This window comes from Lissotriton helveticus, chromosome 10, assembly GCF_964261635.1.
Source record: "Lissotriton helveticus chromosome 10, aLisHel1.1, whole genome shotgun sequence".
Classification (NCBI taxonomy): Eukaryota; Metazoa; Chordata; class Amphibia; order Caudata; family Salamandridae; genus Lissotriton; species Lissotriton helveticus.
In genome coordinates this window covers 424,697,297-424,721,895 of record NC_136071.1, presented here as the reverse complement: position 1 = coordinate 424,721,895, position 24,599 = coordinate 424,697,297, and the positions used below count along the sequence as shown (strand labels likewise).

Sequence of the window (24,599 nt, the reverse complement as noted above, 5' to 3'; positions counted from 1 at the left end):
CTAAAAAACGGTGTTGGATCTAGCCCTGATCTGTTGACTGGGTAGGAGTGTTCTGATTAACTCAGATACTCTGTCCATCACCACCCCCTTTTTGTAATTATTTTGGCCACCATGAGTGTGGAAGGGTATGCTCAGACATGAGTCCCTTGCTCATTGCACCATCAGGATTCAAGCAAGCCGGGCCGAAGACGGCTGTAATGCCAGAAACCGGTCCCCGGAAGCTTGTTTCCTTTCCAGTGAAGAATTGGCTTGGTAGTTTGGTCTGCCCTGTTCCCATGATGCACTGGGCCAGGGACAGACTAATTTGCATATAGCCAGGTTCTGAACTGGGATGGTGCAGTGAGCTAAAAAACAGTGATGGATCAAGCCCTGATCTGTTGACTGGGTAGGAGTGTTCTGATTAACTCAGATACTCTGTCCATCACCACCCCCTTTTTGTAATTATTTTGGCCACCATGAGTGTGGAAGGGTATGCTCAGACATGAGTCCCTTGCTCATTGCACCATCAGGATTCAAGCAAGCCGGGCCGAAGACGGCTGTAATGCCAGAAACCGGTCCCCGGAAGCTTGTTTCCTTTCCAGTGAAGAATTGGCTTGGTAGTTTGGTCTGCCCTGTTCCCATGATGCACTGGGCCAGGGACAGACTAATTTGCATATAGCCAGGTTCTGAACTGGGATGGTGCAGTGAGCTAAAAAACGGTGATGGATCAAGCCCTGATCTGTTGACTGGGTAGGAGTGTTCTGATTAACTCAGATACTCTGTCCATCACCACCCCCTTTTTGTAATTATTTTGGCCACCATGAGTGTGGAAGGGTATGCTCAGACATGAGTCCCTTGCTCATTGCACCATCAGGATTCAAGCAAGCCGGGCCGAAGACGGCTGTAATGCCAGAAACCGGTCCCCGGAAGATTGTTTCCTTTCCAGTGAAGAATTGGCTTGGTAGTTTGGTCTGCCCTGTTCCCATGATGCACTGGGCCAGGGACAGACTAATTTGCATATAGCCAGGTTCTGAACTGGGATGGTGCAGTGAGCTAAAAAACGGTGATGGATCAAGCCCTGATCTGTTGACTGGGTAGGAGTGTTCTGATTAACTCAGATACTCTGTCCATCACCACCCCCCTTTTTGTAATTATTTTGGCCACCATGAGTGTGGAAGGGTATGCTCAGACATGAGTCCCTTGCTCATTGCACCATCAGGATTCAAGCAAGCCGGGCCGAAGACGGCTGTAATGCCAGAAACCGGTCCCCGGAAGCTTGTTTCCTTTCCAGTGAAGAATTGGCTTGGTAGTTTGGTCTGCCCTGTTCCCATGATGCACTGGGCCAGGGACAGACTAATTTGCATATAGCCAGGTTCTGAACTGGGATGGTGCAGTGAGCTAAAAAACGGTGATGGATCAAGCCCTGATCTGTTGACTGGGTAGGAGTGTTCTGATTAACTCAGATACTCTGTCCATCACCACCCCCTTTTTGTAATTATTTTGGCCACCATGAGTGTGGAAGGGTATGCTCAGACATGAGTCCCTTGCTCATTGCACCATCAGGATTCAAGCAAGCCGGGCCGAAGACGGCTGTAATGCCAGAAACCGGTCCCCGGAAGCTTGTTTCCTTTCCAGTGGAGAATTGGCTTGGTAGTTTGGTCTGCCCTGTTCCCATGATGCACTGGGCCAGGGACAGACTAATTTGCATATAGCCAGGTTCTGAACTGGGATGGTGCAGTGAGCTAAAAAACGGTGATGGATCAAGCCCTGATCTGTTGACTGGGTAGGAGTGTTCTGATTAACTCAGATACTCTGTCCATCACCACCCCCTTTTTGTAATTATTTTGGCCACCATGAGTGTGGAAGGGTATGCTCAGACATGAGTCCCTTGCTCATTGCACCATCAGGATTCAAGCAAGCCGGGCCGAAGACGGCTGTAATGCCAGAAACCGGTCCCCGGAAGCTTGTTTCCTTTCCAGTGAAGAATTGGCTTGGTAGTTTGGTCTGCCCTGTTCCCATGATGCACTGGGCCAGGGACAGACTAATTTGCATATAGCCAGGTTCTGAACTGGGATGGTGCAGTGAGCTAAAAAACGGTGATGGATCAAGCCCTGATCTGTTGACTGGGTAGGAGTGTTCTGATTAACTCAGATACTCTGTCCATCACCACCCCCTTTTTGTAATTATTTTGGCCACCATGAGTGTGGAAGGGTATGCTCAGACATGAGTCCCTTGCTCATTGCACCATCAGGATTCAAGCAAGCCGGGCCGAAGACGGCTGTAATGCCAGAAACCGGTCCCCGGAAGCTTGTTTCCTTTCCAGTGAAGAATTGGCTTGGTAGTTTGGTCTGCCCTGTTCCCATGATGCACTGGGCCAGGGACAGACTAATTTGCATATAGCCAGGTTCTGAACTGGGATGGTGCAGTGAGCTAAAAAACGGTGATGGATCAAGCCCTGATCTGTTGACTGGGTAGGAGTGTTCTGATTAACTCAGATACTCTGTCCATCACCACCCCCTTTTTGTAATTAACAATCCTGGAGGCAGAGTGCTTGGTTTTATGTGAGATGGTGCTCTCGCATGAGCTGAGCCTGTCTGCAGCTTTCGGAACCATGTCCTTATAGCTGTTCCAGGGTATTGCCATACCATATACTCTTAAGTGCATTATAATCCTCGCGGTTATTGCTAACTTTGGTTTGGCTTTATCAAAACATGTCGCGTAAGGTGTCATACACTTTGGAATACTACCCCCTCGCCATTTCTGGCGACGGGGGTAGCATTCCACCCTTCTAGAGGGAGAAGACATGTTACTTTACTTAAACGCGGTTAAAACTAACCAGAGCCTCAGCATCACAAAATGTATGCTGCTGCCACAGACACAAGTCTGGCCTCCTGCTGCTGACCGAAACTCGGCAGGGGAGGCCTGGACAAAAGGTTTCCTGTCACAGGGAGGTGTTACACCACCCCAGACAGGAGATAGTGGATTGAGGCAGGCAGGGCGAGTGAAACTAGACACTGCCTGGGCCGCACAAGGCACCCCATGCATAGCCCAGTTCATACCGGTGCTGGGGCACTCCAGCCCCAGCTCTGGTGCGAAACTGGACAAAGGGAAAGGGGTGTAACCACCCCCTTCCTGGGTCATCCCACCCATAGGAGGGACCTAGCAGGTAATCCAACCCCTTGATTTGGAATAAAGGTAGGAGCTGTGTCCATAGACTTTAGATAATCCTGACTGAAACATTGAAACGAAACTCTTGACCCTTCGACATCCCACTCGACGTGGAAGACTGAAGAATCTCCCTTGTGGTCAAGGAGTGACCACCCTGTGCAAACAGACACCATCAAGCGCCCAACGGTTTGCTTTGTTGCAGCTCCCGCCGGAGCTCGAGTGACAGAGATCAACAAGAACCGGATTCCCAGACATCCAACAGCCCGATCCACAGCCACAGCAAAGCTGAGATCCGTGGAGGCGACGTGAGACGTGGGACCGGCCATCTTGGAAAGCCTGCGAAGTGCTTCCCGTGCAGCTCCCGAGGCATCCTCGAAGCTGTGCATTGGGGACTGAGAAGCCCCAGCCCCGAGCAGCTTTTTCACCAAAGATCACCTCTCCACACTCACCGTGTGCTGCGTGGGGCCCTTTTGCATTTTCCTGCTCGACGCGTCTGTCCGGTCACTTGCCCGTTGGCTAGTGGCCTCTACGACGACGAACCTTTGAATTTACTCTGCTGGTCTGGTTGCTCCAGACTGGCCCTCGCTCCCCCGAAAAGGAAAAGCCTCTCTGACCATGCTGGTCCGAGTAAGAAGCGATCTTCAAATCCTGCGTGGGTTGCATTTGTCAAGGCCTGTTGACTCCGATCCGGAAGCCGACACCGCCGACAGCGAGAGCCTTTGTGGGACAGTCAGTGATCCACTCCTGGTCATCGTCGATGCCCCCGAGTCCACGTGGCAGCAGAGACAAGCTTCTCGACAACCACCTGATTGCGCCCGACATCGCCTGGTTCCTTCCTGGTTCCATCCTGGTCACTGGCTAGTGACCCAGACTCTGTCCCCTCTACTTTTAAGTACTCTACATCTTCGATCCACCCCTGGATCCAACCGGACTCTTCTCTCCTGGCCGCCTGCAGCATCTTCATCCCCAGGCTCCATAGAACTCCACGACGAAACCCGACTGACTTTGACACCTATGCACCCGCTTCCTGTGGGTGAGGTAACGAGAGTACTCCGGTGCTCCTGTAGTGGTTTACACCTCTAGTGTCCTAGTTTTAAGTGGCTAAGTTCTAGTCCAGTCGGAAGACTTCTAAAACAGTAACTTTGCAACTTTTACGCACCATTGACTTTGCATTGGTGCATGCGTGTGCTTTAGCCACTGCACCTGAATCCCACGGGGCTCTCCCGTCCTAACTGCTGTGAGTCCAGTGTAGCCCCAGCGATTCCCAAGGCCCTAGGCCTTACCATTGTTCGAGACGTGGGTCTTATACCACTATTTTAATATATGGTTTAAGTGGCCACCGGGCCTATCCATAACTGCAACTTTTGTATGTTTAACTGTGCTTGTGTTTAAACGCTTGTGCCTCTGTCCTCATAAAGAGTACAGAGGATTATTCTAGTAATAAATACATATATTTTTATAATATATAACTTGTGTGGTGTCCTTTCATTTGGTATTAAAAGGATTGCATATGGTAAAACAGCTGGCTTCACATGCCCTCTTGAGTTAAGCCTAAGACTGCTTAGGCCTATGCTACCCCTAGGATAGGTTGTCTATAAGGTTGACTTACAACCACTCACCATAAGGGTTGTTTGGACTGATACAAGGTGCTCACTAGAATAGTGAACATCATACATCAGGCCAACTTCTCACAACGGTGTTCATAGAGTGAGCGGTGTCTTCGGTGCTGATGGGAGTCCAAGCGCTGAGGGTGGTTGTAGGGGGCGTTGGTTCGTGGCTGGGGGCGGAGTCTGGGCGCCAAAGCTGTTGTGTATATCGGCGATCTTGCGGTGGAAGAACGTGGCGAGTTAGTTGCAGAGGTCTTGTGACGGTGTGATGTCATTGCTGTTGGCGTTGGGATTGGAGAGCTCTTTTACGTTGCTGAAGAGTTCCTTGCTGTTGTGTGTGTTATTGTCCAGCCGCTCTTTGAAAGATGTCTTTTTGGTGGTGCGGATCAACTGGTGGTGTTTGCGGGTGGCGTTCCTGAGGGCTGTCATGTTTTCTGTCGTCTGTTCGTGGCGCCAGGTTTTCTCGAGGGATCTGCAGGATTTCTTTGATTCTTTGAGGTCGTCGGTGAACCATGTTGTTTTCCTGTTGCCGGGCTTGCCTGGAGGGTTCTTCAGTGGTGCAAGGGCGTCGGCGCAGTTGACTATCCACTGTGTGAGGTTGCGGGCTGCGTCGTCGGTGTTCGTGGTGGTGATGGGGGGTTTCTGGCTCAGTGATGTGGTAAGCTGGTCTGCGGTGATTTTGCTCCAGCATCTATGGGGGATTTGTTGCGGGCGGTGGTGGGATGTGGTCTTCTTAAAGGTGAAGTGGAGGCAGCTGTGGTCGGTCCAGTGTAGTCCGGTGGAGTGGCTGAAGCCAACGTGGCAGAGAAGACGGGGTCGAGCGTGTGGCCGGCGTAGTGGGTGGGGGTGTTCACCAATTGCTTGAGTCCGAGGTTGGCGAGGTTGGCGAGCAGGGTGGTGGTGTTGTTGTCATTGTTCTCCAGGTGGAAGTTCAGGTCCCCTAGGAGGATGTAGTCTGATTAGGCGAGGGCGTGTGGGCTGATAAAGTCGGTGATGGCTTCACTGAATTGTGTGCGTGGGCCCAGGGGTCTGTAAACGAGGATTCCTCTGAGGGTGGTCTTGGGGTCGGTGTGGATCTGGAAGTGTAGGTGTTCGGCGGTGGTAAGGGCATCTTCGGAGTTGGTCGTGACGTCAATGGTGTTCCTGTAGATGATGGGGATTCCTCCTCCGGTTTGGTTGACGCTGTCCTTTCGGGTGATCTTGTAGCCGTCCGGGATGGCTATGGCGATGTCGGGGGCTGAGGAGGCATTCATCCAGGTTTCTGTGAGGAAGGTGATGTCTGGTGCTGTTGTGTCGAGGAGGTCCCAGAATTCGACGGCGTGCTTGTGGACGGAGCGGGTGTTGAGCAGGATGCACTTGAGGTGGTTGTTTTTGTTGCCTAGTCTGGGTGGTGGGACGTGGGTTCGGATGCAGGTGAATTTGCAGGTTTGGCAGGAGAAGGGTCCGTGGGTGCGCTTCGTAGTGGCTTGGTCAGCAGGCGGCTGGTCGGCCGGTGTTAAGTGCGTGGAGGGTCGTGGTGTCGTATCTCAGTCGGGTTACTTGGTTTCGGCGAGGGCCAGGGGTTCTGGCGCTAGGCGCGGTACACTCGCGGAACGGGCGCAGACGGGCTTGCCTTTGGCGCTGTCCTTTCGGGTGATCTTGCAGCCGTCCGGGATGGCTATGGCGATGTCGGGGGCTGAGGAGGCGTTCATCCAGGTTTCTGTGAGGAAGGTGATGTCTGGTGCTGCTGTGTCGAGGAGGTCCCAGAATTCGAGGGCGTGCTTGTGGACGGAGCGGGTGTTGAGCAGGATGCACTTGAGGTGGTTGTTTTTGTTGCCTGGTCTGGGTGGTGGGACGTGGGTTCGGACGCAGGTGAATTTGCAGGTTTGGCAGGAGAAGGGTCCGTGGGTGCGCTTCGGAGTGGCTTGGTAGCAGGCGGCTGGTCGGCCGGTGTTAAGTGGTTGGAGGGTCGTGGTGTCGTATCTCAGTCGGGTTACTTGGTTTCGGCGAGGGCCGGGGGTTCTGGCGCTGGGCGCAGTCCACTCGCGGACGGGTGCAGACGGGCTTGCCTTTGGCGCGCCCACTGCTCGCGACAGTGCGCGGCCTCCATAAGAAGGGCTAAGGGAGGGAGGAGCAGCTGGGAGGAGGGAGGGGGTGGCGAATAGGGTACCGGTGGTGGGGCCGCAGGGTGGCAGCGGCGGGAAGTGCAAGGGAGGGGAGCGGGTGGAGGGCAATGGGGGTCAGTCACGGGCAATAGGGGCGACGGGGACAAGAAGAGGAGAAAACTACAGGAAAAAACAAAGACGGCAGTAAAGGCACAGAAATTAAACTGAGACCAGACTGGGCAATCACAGGTGACACAGCGGGCAGCGGCGGCAGAGGGGGACCGTGTGGCGGCTGAGGGAGCGACCTACCTGGTGACAGGGTCAAAGTATAGTATTCTCTCTGCGCTAAGCGGAGAGCATTTTTTGCCAACGGGCAATAATGCTGCCGCCAGCAACGTTCCAAGGATTTGCAAGCCAATTTAAGGTCTCTAAGGGTGCCTGTATAGCATGGTTTGGAAGGCGTTGGTCTTGGTCTCCTAGAGGAAGGGGGTTTTAGCACCTTACCGACTCCTTGATTGATCCAAGAGGAGAAGCTATCCACTGCTTCCTCAAGATCAGAGGTATGCGCCGGACAGGACTCCGCAAGGACCCTGGAGAGAGCCCGAATGTCGATCTTCCGACCTGGATTGTTATGAGCCGGAATTAAGGAGGAAGGCTGCTTCCCTATTGGCCAGGAAAACTGTACCAAATGGTGATCTGACCAAGTCACCTGAAGGGGGCATCTACTGACAAGGCAAAGTTAGAACACACCAGGTCAGTTGTGTGTCCCCCTTGATGGGAAGGTAACTTTACCCACTGAGTATGGTGGGCCAAATCAAACACATCCATTAGCTCCCTTGTGTCCATGGACTCAGGGCAGTCTAAATGGATATTGAAGTCACCCAAAAAAGGAATTTTGAAAAACGAAGGGTATAAGGAATGATGACATTATCCAAAGCCCTCAGAAAAGCGCCAGGCGGGCCGGGGGGCCGGTAGAGCAGTGTCCCGCCTAGTGTAAAATGGAACGAAATGACGATGGAGAAATCCAGAGCCTCCCCCTCCACTAAGCCCGCAGTGGTCTCACACGAGAAGGCTCACGTCTCCCTATACACCACAGCAATCCCCCCTCCTCTCCCCGACATACGACCTAGTCTTGCAATTTTAAATCCCACAGGAATAGCAAGCTCAACCACCGAGGCACAGGATTCCTGAAGCCAGGTTTCAGTGATAAATACCAGATATAGGTGATCATCTGAGAGGAGTTCACATATATATCTGAGGCATGTTTGACCATGGAGCGGGCGTTAATAAGGGCCGCCCTAACTCTGTTCTCCTTCTCACTGCATAGGGTGGTAGCAGGCACCCTGGTATGAAAGCGAAACTGACATATGGGACCGGTCTGGTGTAGGCATTGGAGGACTCCCCATTTCTCCCCACCACCGCACCTTGCCTTATCCAAAGCCAACAGTTCCCTTCTACTGAAAGACCTCCTAACTCCAATCTCCTCTGACGGTAAACCAGCAGCGTGGCTGGCGCTGGTCGCTTCCGGGCGTGGACAGGCGCAGACGGGCTTGCCTTTGGCTGCACGGACACAGCGTCCGGTTTAAAATAAGAAGTGAAGGATGGGGGAGGAGCAACAGCTAGAGCGCTGACCTTCCCGCGGGCCCGCTCTGACAGACGGACACCGCGGAGGAAAAATGAAAAATAGCAGGTCGCGGCAGCTAGCGTGACAAAATTAAAAGCAGTAGTGCAATTTCAGTAAAACACTCAATTTTAAAATAAACGTCCCGAGAGCCCCCCGCACACAGCTTTGGATTTATATAAATATTTGCAAGCACCAAGGAACTAAAAGCACTATAATGTCCAGCCGACAAATTTATGCAGTCAGGGAGCTCTGCATGTGGAAAACGCAGAGAGATGACCGACGGGTTGGATGCCGCAGCTGGGAAAATCCAAGGGGCCTCACAGGTAATGGTGGCAATCTTCGAAACTGTCAAATCCTTGGCTTGGAGGATAACATAGGAGTGTGGGCCTGGATGCAAAACCTAAGAAATGCAATAGACATTATTACAGAAGCCAAGGGGTGCATGTCCAACTAGAAGACACAATCAGCTCATTACAAGAAAACAGTCACAAGCCTATCAGCGACTGCCAAGATGTTGAAAGATCCCACTGAAAAAATGGAAGGGTGGCGTCGAAGGAACAATCTACACTTTGTTTGTTTTCCAGAGACCATTGACAGGAATCAGAATGAACAATTTTTATAGCAATGGTTTCACAAAATATTCCTTTAAAGAAAAGTTACTATCCTGATTCATCATTGAGCATGCATAAAGGGCACTCACCCAGAAATCACTGCCCTAACCTATGATAGCTTGTTTTCTTAACTACAAAGTCCGAGATGAAACCCTCAAAGCAGCCCCATAAAAAGATGCAGTATAACATGAGCTGTACCACGTAATGTTTTTTTCTGACTATACCAGGGGCCGCATTACACATGTGGCACATTTTCCTTCATTGCGCGGGTGCACCTTTAAAAAGGTGCGCCCAGTGCAATGAAGGAAAATGCGCCGCATTATGGTGAATACGCTGCCACCAGGGCAGCCACAAACTTGTGCTGCCCTGGGCCAGCACATTCACGTGAAATACGGAGTGGCTGCTTGGAAGCCACTCCATGTTTAACTATGTAGGTGGCAACCCGCAAGGACTTTTAAAGGGGAATGGCGATCCCCTTGCAGGCATGTGCGGTCAGAGGCTGCACCCACCTGCAGGTGGATGTCTGGGGGCTCCATGAGACCCCGGTTACCCCCTACTATCAGGAGGCATTCTGACAGTGTGCCACCTTTGAGGTGGTGCACTGTTAGTGCGCCTCCTGAGGGCTAATTTGCCTCTGCGCCAGCATCTGTAACACGATAGGGGCGAAGAGACAAAGGGATTCCCTCATTTGCATGGGGCATGCCCCCATTCAAATGAGGGAATACCCCTTGGAAGACAGCGCTAGCGCTTTATGTGCACCTGCGCTATTAGTATTAAAGTAGGGCCCGCACAAGTATCTGCAGCCCCTTCTGTAATACCAAAGTGCCCCGGGGGTGCACAAAGTGGGCACAAATGCCCGTTGTGCCCTTTATGAAATACAGCCCCAGATAGCTAGAGTGCCAAGAAAGTCCATAGAAAAAGCGTGCAATGAACATACAATATATGCTTTTTATCCAGCCAAATTTAAAATAATCTTTCAATCATGCACCTTCTTCTTTGAGGTGGTGGCGGTGAAATGGAAATTTGTGGAAGAAAGACAGAAAATAAGATCAAGGACACCTTGGCACCAGTCATTGATCATCCTCTGAAAGAACAACGTCTAAATAGTAGAAATAGAAACCACTTGAAACCAGTCAATGAAGCAAAATTAGGACTCATCGCAAGGCAGTCTTCCCTCACAACCCTCAATCTTGACACTGGAGTGCAACATGCAAGTAGAACGGGTGAGTGTGGAAAGAATGCTTAGTGAGATTGTGAGATGTTCTCTACGTAAGAGGCACATGTAACTGTGAGACCGTAGCCTATCAGCTTACTGTGGGCACTCCTCTGGTTGGGTGGGGGGAATTTGGGGAGTGGAGGTAAGGAACTTGTGACCTCTCATTTGAAATGAAAAACCCATATGACAGATATATCTAACTGGCACAGGGTGTGAATCACTTATCCCCCTCTGCACCAATCCCCTTTTTCTCTCTTGTCTTCAGTTATAGGTGTTATGCTAAGGAGTCTGAGGAAACACAACCATGATTTGACGTTCTTCTAGAAGATTGACCCTCTGTCTAAATTAATTCATAAGATACTTCAACAGTAGACATATGGAGTGTGGGAAGGGCAGGGAAAGTTTACAAGTTAGTTAATCAGTTTTCAACGCATGACAATCCATCACCATTATGAACACCCTATCCAGCAACAATTAATGATTATTAACCCTGATAATAGCCACAACGCCTTTAAAGGGTCAATAAAGTCAAGAAAGGTGTTATTTTTAAAACAAATGTTCACATGTTACAGGAAGCTTCTCCTGGGCAATGAATACAGTGGCCTCCAGTAAGAGGGCTACTCAATGGCTACCATGCAGGTTTTACTAGACTGTCGAAGAGAGTTGCAATATTACTCAATCAATGTCTTCCTTAAGAGTGAGTCGTACATGGACAGATAAATGAACTCACTATATCAGGAATGCTCTATGACACCCAAATTACACGGCTGACAAAATATGCACCCCTTTTGCGCTACTTTCTCAACCCCTGATGTGCTGGAGTGGGAGTAGAACAGTAGGTGGAGGTTTGAATATGAAGTTGGGAAGACCCATCTGGGAGGCAGCAGAGACGATTCGAGCACGCCATTGGCTGGCAGCTGCTGGAGCCTCTTTCCAGGGGGACTGTTGCCAGGATGAGGGAGTGTGGAAGGAAATCACAGTGTGGTCTAGCCTGTCCGAGGTGCCTCATGGAGCGGACTGCTGATTGTTGGGCCCTTTTCTCTACTACATTGAAGATTAGGGGCAGAGATCAGGGCATGAGACAGGGGTAGAAGCAGGTACACAGCATACACCCACTATTTTCACAGGTTGGATACCGTTCCCCCTGCCAATGAGTTAGGCCCCACAGAAATATGTTGAACTTGTCCAAGTGTAAGACGCCGGGTCACGTTCAGCGATGCCTGTGCGTTGTCTGCTTTCCATTCCCAGCAGCAAGGTGCAGGTAGCGAGTGAGCCTTTTTTCACCTCCAGCTGGGTCGAAGTTAAGGGCTATCTGGCCTCCTTGTTTTTGTATATGCTGACTGGGGGACCGCCTGAACTTCACACCTAACCCCTTCGCTGCTTCTGACGGGCAACGGCCGTCGCGCACACTACCTTCGTAGTGCTGCGCACGTCCATTGGCAGTCACGGCCCCGCCCACTTGGAGGAATTGCCACTACAGTTGAGCGGTTAAATATAAATGCCACAGACGGAAACAAAGGCACACAGCTTGCCTTCTCTTCACAGATACTTAAGAGAGGCATGCTTTTGCCCTTGTTCTGTCCATGTATATAAATGCAGACACTTTAAGATTGCCATATGAGTTAGTCTGTCCCAGTATTTACACAAATAATTTAAATAGCACTATTTTATTTCTTTTATATCGCTACGTCGTGACGTCATGATGTCTTTTGCATACGGTCTTACTTGGTCAGTCCACCCACTTCTTTTTATAGGACTTGTGCCCTGGCGGAGATGGTCCCCTTGTTTCCTAGAAGCGGCCATTTTGTGACGTGCTTAGCTCCAATATCTGCTGGACTGTCCACAGACTGTTTTCTTTTCCTCTTCATTTAGGTAAAATCATGGCAACCATGTTAATAGGATAAAGGGCGCCCGTTTGTTTTTCTTTTCTTCTGTGCCTGTTATATGTTTGTTGTCACCAGATATCCTCAATTTCTAAAGTCTAATTTCCTGCTGGAATTTATGTATGTGGGTGATAGTTGTTTTAAACTTATGAAAGTCAGTGTGGCAGGGTGACAGAATGGTGATATCTATACCGTGAGATAGGGGGATAAGCTTTCTTTTCTGGAGATCAAAGACCTTTTTCTGATCTAGACTATTTTTTGTCCTTATGACAGACCTACCTTACTTGGATAGCTACAATATACCTATGTGCCTGACCAAGTTCCTTCATAAACTCAGGTTTAGGGGCAAGCTGGACAATCACACTCAGTCCACATACTAAGCCCTTGGAACACAAACTAAACCCGACTTTAGAGATAAACTAGAAGAAACAGTGCAATACTACTAAATAAACAACAATGCTGTGGATTCGGCTGTCGTTTTTGATAGGCATACAACATGGTGATAAGTAGCAGTTATTACCATAGTTTCACGTCTAAAATGTGACTGAATTCATAAAACTAAGGAACTAGATAGGGAATACAGGACTCTCATAAACAAACTAAGAGAAAGCAACATGGAAGGAAACGTACAACAGATAATACTTGTAAAACAGAAATACCAACAAATCCTAATGGAGGATGCCAAGACAACATTGATGGATTCCTAAAGTTTACTCCATGACCAAGGAAATAAGACCAGTGCACTGTTATACAGACTTAGCTGCAGAGAAGAGGCCAGACACATTACTAACATACTAACAGAAATTTGAAACTCCTAACCCTCCGAAATGAAAGCACTAATCAGTTTGCTTTTGTTTATTGTAATCTATATGAACATACCAACCCATATCGCACATCAATCTAACTGCTTATCTACTCACAGTAACTCTAGCCCATTTTTCCATGGAAAAGAAGCTGGTACCAGACAAATAATTTAATGCACATACCCATATATATATATATATATATGTGTATATATATATATATATATATATATATATATATATATATATATATATATATATATATATATATATATATATATAAATATGTATCCACATAGACCTTTGGGTCAGCTATGCTCTGCCATTGGTCTGTCTATCTTTACAACTTCTCCCATACAGAACAACGTTCTGCATGGGGTAATGGTTCAGTCCTTTGGTCTTCTGCACTCTGAATGATGGCATTTCCTGATCACATGTGTACATCCACCAGGAAAGGAGTATGCTTCAGTGTCAGGGTTACTGAGCCAGTTCTTTAGTTTCCAATGTTCTACTTTTATAGTTCATCTTTCATTTATTTGCTTCTCCTCTTTTTTATTTGAATGTTTCTTAAGAGGAAACTGCAGCTCTCCTGGCAGTACTATTGGGTGGCTTTCTTGCCCACCATTTTACCTGCAGTGTGCCACATTCCACTTGGCAGCTTCCTCTCATCCAGTAGACCATTATAGAATGCTGTAGTTTATAGAGTATCATTGTTTTACCATACTAAGATGGTCAACACCTAGGGTCCAGATGTGGTAACAATGCTGGAACTGTAAAACAATGATAGACTATTTACAATACCTTTGCAAGATGGACATCCTCTGCTATATTCAGTTTTGCTAATGCAAGCTTATGCCCGCCGTGTTTAGATGCAACAGGTGTTCTTTTTCTACTTTTATTTGGTTCGTTTATCTGCCATATGTTGTTGGGTTTGGGTGTATTTTAGTGTGGTTGTGTGAGAGGTAGAATGTAGGAGCGAGTCAGTGGATAGATGCATGAGTTCCACAATGAATGACATGCAATATAGTGACTTATTGAGTGCCTAAACCCATCAATTACACAAAGGCACTTTAATTTATAAGCCAGGCCTATAGGCATTATTAGCAATGTTTGTTTTTCTTGGATGCCTACCCAGTTTTTTGTCTTCTGTTTTCTATCATTCTTTGTTGTCTAGTTTTGATCATAACTAAATGTGTGACACTTGGCATATTTTTTATTTTGAGTTTGATTTGTGTAAATAGCTCAGTATATGACTATATAAAGAGAAGGACTTCAGGAAGTGACACAGAAATGCATTAGGGTACAAAATTTGTGTTGACCAACGTTTGATACATTTTACTTTAATGACTGATACTGGATATGCATGCCTTAATACAATAAAATTCATTGATTAGTAAACTCTGTATATTGAGGCAATATCTTCAATTCATGAACTCTCTGGTTTTATTGTCAGCCCAAAATATACTCCAGATTCATTTCGTCCCAAGAGTACTCTACATTCATTCATTGTTTGTATTACCTCCACGTCCCTCCATCGATATAATTTAGAATGAATGAGGCCCTCCAGCAGCGACCAGTTACCAATCACAAGCCCCAAGATCCAATAAAAAAAACCTCCTCCACAACCTCCTCTTGTCTGTTTTTTGTCTCTATTCAGGTACCTTAAGTCCTTCTTGGCGGAGCCAGAGGGACCAACGTTGTCGTTTTGCGTTTTTTGTCTCTTGAAGAGTCCTTTTTTGGATTCTGGATGCTGCTGCGTGCTTCCTGTTCGTTGCCGAATGGCAGTCGATTGGAAGCCAGCAGAGTACACTGTGATGCAGTCTAGAGGTCCTCAGTGACTTAAGCAGTGCTTTCGGGTAGGTTTCACGAGGACAGCCTTCATGTCCTGCACCTCCTAAGGGGTGAGTGATAGTGTTTGGACATGCTTTATTATTTCTCACAGCCTCTTCTTACTCGTTTGTGATTGGGCATTGTTGGGATTGGTGAGGTGGCATGTAAGGTGATTTGGTTGGCCTGTTTTAAGCCATGTCCGTTTTATTTAAGTAAGGAGGCAAATCAGGTTCTTTTCCCATTGTTATGATGGAGGGTAATAGAGCTGTTAAGCAGAAACATGCTTTGTCTACCCCTTCTTCCTTGGATATGGAAGGTTCAATTCCAGCAAAAATGCCTGGCAGGGATAGAGGTTCTTCTTAAAGGATCCCACCTCTCATGTCCAAAGATGAGATTCAGGGGATGATTGAGGCTTTTGTTTCCAAAGCTCTGGGTCACAGTCTTCTCAAGGCACAAGAAGTAAAAATGCCTTCCACTGTGGAGAATAATGATTAATCTTTAACATCAGATTTGGATGCTCCTTCTGGCAAATATGTGAGAAGAGAGGAGATGTAGAAGATCCTCTCACATGTTAGGGAAAATAGGCCTGAGGGAGACAGTAGAGCTTTTTTTCCGCAATATGTTAAACCATCCATGTTGACAATGCCTTTTCATGGACGGATAAAAAACGAGGTTTTGGGGGAATGGAAAGACACTGAAAAGGTGCAGGTTCCTCGTTGCTCAAAAACGCTGTATTTACTGGAGTGAGAGGATGTTTTGCCTCATTCTGTGAAGCTGACTACAATTCTGGCCACTTTGATTGGAAACACTACAATTAATCCGGAGGCTTGCACTCCAACTGATTCTACAGATAAGAATGTGGATTCGACCCTCTGAAAAGCTTTTTCTATAAAACATCTGTCCATGAAGACGAGTGTTTATGTTGAATATTCAGTCTCGTCTCTGATTCAAGACCATGATAAATTAGTTGCTCCTGTCCTGTCCAAGAGGGACTGGAAAGTTTGGACTTGTTGGCTGGGATGGAGCAGCAAGCCACATCCTTGTCTGGCATCACTTCAGATATTATCTGGGCCTTGGCTAAGTCACTGGCGGTGTTGAATGCAGACAAAAGACACCTCTGGATGAGGCAATGGAGTCTGAGCCTTCAGAAACGTTGTCCCTTCGTAAAATCCAGTATAGGTCATGGCCATGGCAGAGACAGCTGTTGTTGAATGGGTGCTGTCTTCGCTGCTGTGGGACCCAGCAAAAGACAAGCTCAAACTCCAAAGATGGCTTCAATGGTCTAGATCAGCTCAGCCTTGCAGTCCTGAGACCTCTAGTGGGCTGCGGAGCCAACATCCCTGCAATCAGGAAGGACAGAGAAGAGAGCCGGACAACCATGGCGACAGTGAAATCAGGCACTGACTCGGAGGCTGGGGATGCTAGCGATCGCCACGGACGTTTGGGGACCCCTTTGCTCGTCCTCCGAAGCTGGCTTCTACTGGCTTTCTCTTCGCCAAAAATGTCAGGGGTTTCATCTCCGCTTCTGAGAGACATTTTCAATCACCACACTCTTCAATCCCAGAGGGTTTTCTTGGACTGAAATGATTTACACATGTACCCCCAGTCGGCTTCACGATAGTCCGGCAAAAGACAAGTTGCAGATGAGGTGTTGATCGGTGTGCGGATACTTTGCATTGCAACATGGGCAAAATCTGAAGGGGGTGCGTTCCATCAGAAGAGCATCTTCGACAGAAATAAGTGCATGCTGGAGTAGATCCAAAACGGGCAGCGCCCCTTAGAGCAGTCAGTCGAAGCCCGAACCAACGAAATTCGAAAGCAGCGCAGAAGTGAAAAGTGAGTCAAAAGCAATACTGTTGAAGACAGTAAAATAACTTAAGAACCGTACTGAACAGAGTTGAAACACGGAGCAGAGGCACACACGTCCAAACCAGACGGCAGAGAGAAAACAATCTAACAAAGGAATCGATGCCCGTGCGCAATATCACTGAGAAGAGGAGTCACTCGTTCTCCTGACTCGGAAGGCTTCTTTGAAGAAAACCAACTTGTACAACTTCAGACCCAATACTAGATGGCAAGAGTATACAGAGCATATGTATCTACAGCTACACATAACATCTAACACATTTTTATATACATCATTCAATTTTCTCTAGAAAGTTCGAGTAATGGTGGTTTTGACCACCAACACCAGGAGCTCGTCTCACAAAATCTACAAAACCTTTTATCAAAGACCATTGCTCGAACTTGTTAGAGACAATTGATTGAATACTCTAGGAGCTAGTCCTCTTGCTCTCTTTCATTCTAGTCAACCTAACCTGGAGACTGCACTTATATTCCAAATAACAGATTTGACTGTCTTTTCTTATACTTCTTATACACTGTATATTTAGCAAGGATTACTCTTTATAGATTGTATAAAACTATGTAATTACAAATTGTTTTTGATTGCACATTTTTTCTTTATGTACCATATTTCTGTACCTCTCAGAATAAAGTCGTCAAAAGTAATCCATATTTTGGGTTTGCATCTAGGATACTTGCTTCACTCTACACAGCAAAGGTGCCCTTGTTAATACATTAAAATATCAATGTACGAAAAAATGTTTAAGTAACAAGTTGAAAAAAACATTACGTTGATAACCATTAGTAAATTATTGTATTACAGCTTTGCTAGATTTTTCCTTCTGGAGCTTCCCCCTCATATAGATCATTGTAATACAGCCTAGGCACTAAGGGGTTATACAGGCTTAACCCTTGAGGTTCACCATTCTTACTTACACATCAGCAGTCCAGATATGACAAGCCTTGGACTGGAAGTACAACCCAGATAACAAACCATGGGTGGAAGAAGAACAGACCTTTTCCAAAGAATAGGCCAAGTATTCACACATGCTTTTACAATGCATGGCTTTACAATGCATGCCTTTACAACAAGGGCAATACAACGAACGACTCGTTACCACGTGTTCCATTACAACTCAAGTTGTTACAACGACTTGCTTTAGGAAAGTGCTGGAGTTAATGACTTGAGTTGTAATGGAACACATTGTAACGGCGCCAGGGGTGGAAGTGGGCAGGATCGGAAGGGCACTGTGTGCCCCTACTTTTAAAAATTATTTCAGTCCATTCCCCTACTTCTCTGTTTTAAAAAAGCGTCCTGGGACGGCAAGAATAGTCCTACTTAAGCATTATAACTTTTTCATTCAGCCTGTGTGGTGCACATCGAGGAAGGTCTCTGCAGTGCCCACAAACTCCTCCCCCTTCCCCTCGGTATCGGTGCAGGGCATTGAGCCATACCTTTTGGCCTTATCCAGTGTTCATGATAGATTATTCATCACACGCTTCAGATTCAATCAGCTCCATCATCTTTTAGCATCCCCGGCGGGGTTTTTTCTCCCGTTAAAACAACGTGGTCCCTGTGGCTGCAATCTTCGATCTCTTCAGAACACGTTACATTTTATATTATTGTGCACATTTTTCTCATTGCCTAGACAACGATTCCTTCGGCCATTGTTAAAAAGTTTGACGTTTAGGCACCTAAAGTGGCACTTTTTCACTTACAGTTGTTACTGAATCCCTTCACTCTCTGTGCAGTGATAAGTTTTTTGCGGCCCACCTACAGATCTAGGTCATCTAGAATTGACTGAACCTGTGCGGTCTGCTTTGGTTAAGACCTTAAAGCATGTGGGTGTGTATACCTTTGGCCACTAGAGTTTATCATTTTGTACTACTTTAATCTATTTATGATGTCTTAGCTGTTTTAACTGATTTTACTTACTATGTGATGTACCCTTTTTATTTTTGGTATGAATGTTTGATTGTATCTTTTATGGATGTGTTGCACCCGAATAAAGAAATATATTATATATATATATATATATATATATATATATATATATACTCAAAAGGTGGCTCCATGTGTTGTTGCGCAGGGGAAGGCCCTTTCCAAAGTTCTACTAGTCCCTTTTCTTTTGCTTATTGCTGTACTTCAGTGTTAAAGTGGTATTAACAACGGAAAACCTTTGCCCACACAGTGTTAACCGGGGTAAAAAAATAAAATTTTTAAAAAGGAAGGAATACATATGTGCCATATACTGTGGCATAATTTGCCATTTCTTGGCGCATTATTTTGGCTAACCCTGCTGCGTAATTCCAGTGACCCTGATTACAGTCCCATGATGTCTTTAAGCAGGCCTGGTGGCAAGATAAAACTAGCATTTTCAATGTAATAGGTCCCGCATTTGCAAGAGTTTAAGCTATTGGCATTGTTAAATGGCAATGGCTTTTATTTATGCATGTTTAAACCCAACACATATATAAAAAGCATTGTTATATATAATGCCAAAAGCTCAAACTCTCACAAATGAGAGACCACATTAATGGGGGCCGTGCCCCTTTCTTTAGACGCAGCTCGCTCGTTTTAGGTTACACTGAGTAGCACCTAAAGAAAGGGGCGTGGTCAACATTAAAGTAAAAAAACACAAAAATGATTTAAAATAAAGGTTCTGTACGGTTACCACGAAAGCTAAAGCGGACCGCGTTGGAAAATTAAATAAATAAAAAAGCGCTGCCGCTATAGTTAACCCCTTGGGTGCTCATGACGGCTCCTCGCCGTCATGAGTCACAGTAGGCGTGTGCTCATGGCGGCCTGGAGGCGTCATGCGGCTCCACCCACGCGGCACTAATTCCCCGCCTGTGCGGGCGAATTAAAGAGTGGGCGGGGTCATGAAGCCGCCCGTGACTCATGACGGCGTGGAGCTGTCATGAGCACCGAAGCGCCACGCCCACCCCTAGCCCTCCCCGCCGTGGCGGAATTCGCGGAGCAGGGAAGGGGTTAAAGCGAACTTCGCTGCAAATTACAAAAATAAGTGCGGCAGCTATAGTTATAGTGGACCTCCAACTATTACTATTAAAAATTTTAAAGCGGACCGCGTGCTGCCTTGTAGGAAAGCAAGTCCTGGGTGAAATACTGGAAGATCATTAACGAAAATAGTGCCACAGAGTCGATAACGCAGACCATGTAACAGCACATGTAAAAAGTCCAGTACTTATTGGGGGATTACAAATGCAGGCAAGGTGGTACCAAGGAGGGACTACTAAACCTATTTATCAATCAAAAGCAACGATTTCGAAAGGACAGTAACAAAAGCCAAATGAAAAGATGGGGGGGGCTTCTATTCCATACTTCAAAACAGCATTCCTCCCAAAGCAGCGCATGCTCTGCCTAGGCTCGACCTAAAAACTACAAGGGTGAACTGCAAAAGTTTCTGAAATGTCACCAAGAACCCACAATGCATCATTGGAGCAATGTCCACCACCATGCCATCCATTTGTATATATATTTAACTTTTTTCTCAGACAGATATTTATGGTCACCGAACTGCAGCATTTAGAAGTATATTGTACTAAATTCAAGGACCCCCATAGGGCGAAATCCATACCTCACGAGGATGATGTCATTTGTCAAAATTTTGGGAAATAATCAGTTTTCCCGAAAATTGGTTAGTTAAGATATTACTGCGTGTGTTGTGTTATGTTATGTTAGTCTGAATTTGTAGAGCGCACGTTCACCGCATGGTTTCTTGGCGCTGTGTGCCGCTGGTGAACCCGTCCTGGCTTTCCCTGAGAGATGGTCCCTGTTGGGCATCCCCAAGGTGAAGCCAGGCATCCCCAGCAGCGAGGGGGCCGTTGTGGAGATTAAGCAAGCTATTGCCCAGAGTTGCAGCGTGGGACCCATGGGTAGAGAGGCACCGAGGCGAGATTTATCGAGCCCCCTGATATTGGTTCCGTACCCTGCCGCGTCGGGAATTGAACCCTGGTCCCGGGCCGACTTCTGCTTCTGGGTCTGCCGCCTCTAACCGGTGAGCCACACTTCTCCACAATGTGTGCAATAACAATATTCAAGCATGATGTAACACATCAATATAGTAGAGGTTACGTTTAACAATGTCGACCCCCAAAATATTGGCCTACAGATAAATCGTAACCATAACAGTGATCGTTTGGTCGTAATATCCTGGCACAACACCATATCTAATCACCTTACTTCTCCACAATGTGTGCAATAACAATATTCAAGCATGACGTAACACATCAATATAGTAGAGGTTACGTTTAACAATGTCGACCCCCAAAATATTGGCCTACAGATAAATCGTAACCATAACAGTGATCGTTTGGTCGTAATATCCTGGCACAACACCATATCTAATCACATCATACAGAGAGTATACCGTATATTTTTTCCGACCTCTTGACAATGCACATAAATACAACGCTCCTTCGACTGAATAAACCATGCTGCTTTGCAGAGGCTCCAAGGTAGTTATCCTGCAGTTTGACAGGCATGTCTCGAATCTATCTCATACATGAAAACAGCCTAGAGGGGCCTCAGTGACCGTTCACAGAATCACCGAATGCGAGCGGCGGTGAGTGAGGGCTCCAATGCCCCGCCTTACACTCGTGCGTTCTTCTGGTTTCCAGCTAAATGTTGTTTGCTGCAATTGTTCCACCGAGTCTGTCTCCAGACTTCAAATTGTCAACTCTGTCTCCAGCACTTCTGCCTGCTCTGGAGTTAGCCTCTCTTCTTGCCACATGAATTTTGTATTTACCTCTGCGTGGCCCCTCACGCTGCTCTTGCTGGTGCGCCAGCGATGCACCGTGACCTATGACCTCGCCCTCCCCCCACCGACATATAATTGTGCGCAGCGCAGCGCAGCTCACCTTAGTACGTGGTGTAGGTAGTTGCAGGCTGACTGATGCGAATCAAAGCAGGAACTCGGAGAAAGCACGGCGAGTCCAGAAACAGGAACACTTCGATGGTAGGTATTTTGGGGTTCTGCCTCGTATAACCACCGCATCGGACGCTGGTGCCTGGAGTGACGGCCAGCACCGACCGTCGGGACGTCGGGACATATATTTCTCAGCTTCCATTTTGTTATTTGCTCAGGGAGCGGCCTAGAGCGTGGTTCGCGGGGAAAACTCAAAATTGGCTAGAAACTGAAACTAAAACCGTAGAGTTTATTTGGTCAAAGTCTACTGCTGTACGAGCCACCGGCCCTAATCATATCAGTGTTATTTATAGCCAGACTAGCCGCCAACTGAATGCCATGCTCTGCCGGGAGCACGAGCCTCTTTTTGGCCCATAATGCCATTACCTTTTTAATTTTTATTTTCTTAAGTGTTTTGCTTTTCCTGCATTTGGGGCATATAAAGCGGCGCTCTTTTAAATTTAATTTAATTTTTATCTGCTGCCCCACTTTAAGTGTGCTTTTTGGGTTTCGCCTGCCGAAGGCTGCGCTCTGCGCAGCTCTTCAGCGCAGGTGAAATCCTATGTCGACACTAAGCACTTCGGGAACGTCCCCCGGCTCTCATTGGCTAGCTCCATAAATGGAGGCTAGCCATTGAGTGCCGGATCTGTCCGTCAAGGCCGGACCAGATTCAGGGGCGTTCCCGAGATTTTTTCCCAGGGCGGAGTTACGTTTTTTCCCCGTTCCCTCCCCTTTCCCGCCGTCCGTGTCCTCTCCCGCCCCCCTCCCGTCGTCCGTGTTCTCTCCCGCCCCCCTCCCGTCGTCCGTGTCCTCTCCCGCCCCCCTCCCGTCGTCCGTGTTCTCTCCCGCCCCCGAATCTGGTCCGGCATTGAGCCGGCACCCGCCTTCCTGCTCCGGCCGTCTTCTGCGTCTCTCCTCCCCCTTTCCCGCCCCCTCCCGCTTGACATTTTTAGTTATGTCGGACCGCAATGAAGCGCAGCCTGTGGGACAGGCAGCCGTGAGCGCTCGGCTGCAGTGTACTTGGTAACGCATTTGCATTTGCTTATGACCTAAAGCGCTAACCTTCTGCAGAGCAGCTCTCTGTGGCCGTGGCTGTGCTTAAATTACTGCCGTCATTATAGACTCTGTTGGTGGTACATGCGACATCGGATGGATCCTGTGTTTATCGTTCCTGCTGCTCTTTCGGGTATAAAACGAGCACTGGTCTGGCTTTACCGTGCGAACGTCGGTTTGGACAGATGTACACAGACTATTGTGGAGTCTCTGTTTGCAACTTACTTCGTTCTGTGCCTCGTACCTCTGTGCTCTTTGTTTTAAGCATTTCCCAAGTTTGCAGTGCTGCGTTCTCTCCCGCCCCCCTCCCGTCGTCCGTGTCCTCTCCCGCCGATCCGCTCTCCCCGCCTCCCTCTCCCCTCCCACTGCAGATCCCCGCCTCCCGAGCCGCAGCCGGTCCCGATGCCGTTGTAACACGGCCTCCGCTCTCCCCCTCCCCTCCTACAGCAGATCCCCGCCTCCCTCTCCAGGTGAGTGCTGTTTTATTTTTCTTGCGCCGTTCCCGCTCCCGCTCCCGCTGTCCGTTTGCGCCCCCCCCCTCTCAAAAGAACTCTGAAATCATGGCACATTAAAGTACATATTCCGTAGATGCATCGTATATAAAAATCGGTTAGTTCGTTTTTTCCTGTGCATCAGGCGCTCTTAATGTCGATCCGCTCTCCCCGCCTCCCTCTCCCCTCCCACTGCAGATCCCCGCCTCCCGAGCCGCAGCTGATCCCGATCCGCTCTCCCCGCCTCCCTCTCCCCTCCCACTGCAGATCCCCGCCTCCCTCTCCCCTCCCACAGCAGATCCCCGCCTCCCGAGCCGCAGCCGGTCCCGATGCCGTTGTAACACGGCCTCCGCTCTCCCCCTCCCCTCCTACAGCAGATCCCCGCCTCCCTCTCCAGGTGAGTGTCTACTTTATTTGGGAAACACCACAGTGAGTGCTGTTTTATTTTTCTTGCGCCGTTCCCGCTCCCGCTGTCCGTTTGCGACCCCCCCCCCATCCGTCCGTGTACCGCCAGCGCTATGCTGCAACTTCCCACTTCCCACTTCGTACGTGTTCCACGAGGCGTTTTGTCTTGGAAGTAGCAGCTGCTTTTTTCTTTTCAGATAAAAAGTGTGCAAGGTGACAGGCACATCAGAGGCTGCACAAGGGATAAGTGAAACGTGTACACGAAGGATTTGGAAAATGAACACTGTTTCTGGGCAGAAAAAGAGAAACTTTGTATTACAGCCCTTTGATGTCCGAAAAAGAAGAAATGATTTGACTTTAGACGTTAGGGAGGCTGCCTGAGGTACAGGGCGGCTGAGTGGCAGATGGCATTTCACCGAAATTACCTTTTGTCCTTGCCACGTGCCAGGAGGCGCCTCACTTTATTTGTGTGAACACGTGCACACTTGGACTGCTATAGACACGTCGTTTTTCAATCAGATTTTTATTTTATTTTAAAAGGAACATGACCATTTATTTTTGCTATGTTCCATCCTGGTGGGGTCCTAATGTCATACTTTTCATCCCATCTACGCTAATAGCATGAATATGACGTTTGGGAAATTGCAGAGTGTAGTTTATAGTTTTAGATTAAAATAGCTTCCCCTGTGTCCAGAACATGCACTGTGCGCTGTTGTACCAAAACTCCGAAAATGGGATATTCTATTAAAAGATCTCCAGTGTATGTTTGTTGTTGCCCTTTGTTTTGGTTTTCGCTTGATAAATGCGGAACTACATGTGGCAAAAAACAAACGGATAGCTAAGATGAGGTCGGTTAATAGGCAAGAAGACTGAGGGATGTAAGCGTTCAGCACTGACGTGTGGTGGTATAGTATTCAGCCTGCTATGGAATGATTGCATTGCAGCGCATGAAGGAATATTTTATATCTCAAAAGAACTCTGAAATCATGGCACATTAAAGTACATATTCCGTAGATGCATCGTATATAAAAATCGGTTAGTTCGTTTTTTCCTGTGCATCAGGCGCTCTTAA

General features: G+C 47.7%; 1 protein-coding gene across 2 annotated transcripts in view; it reads right to left on the bottom strand.

Moving 5' to 3' along the window:
- Nucleotides 1-21,766, bottom strand: part of PPL (periplakin) — a 465,062-nt gene extending 443,296 nt beyond the window's left edge. Inside the window, exon 1 of one of the 2 annotated variants that reach the window (XM_078662907.1) lies at nucleotides 21,532-21,766. The gene's annotated coding sequence lies outside the window, so the exon portion shown is untranslated. The remainder of the gene's footprint in view (nucleotides 1-21,531) is intronic. The other variant, XM_078662909.1, reaches the window with a different exon arrangement.
- Nucleotides 21,767-24,599: the final 2,833 nt, after the last annotated feature.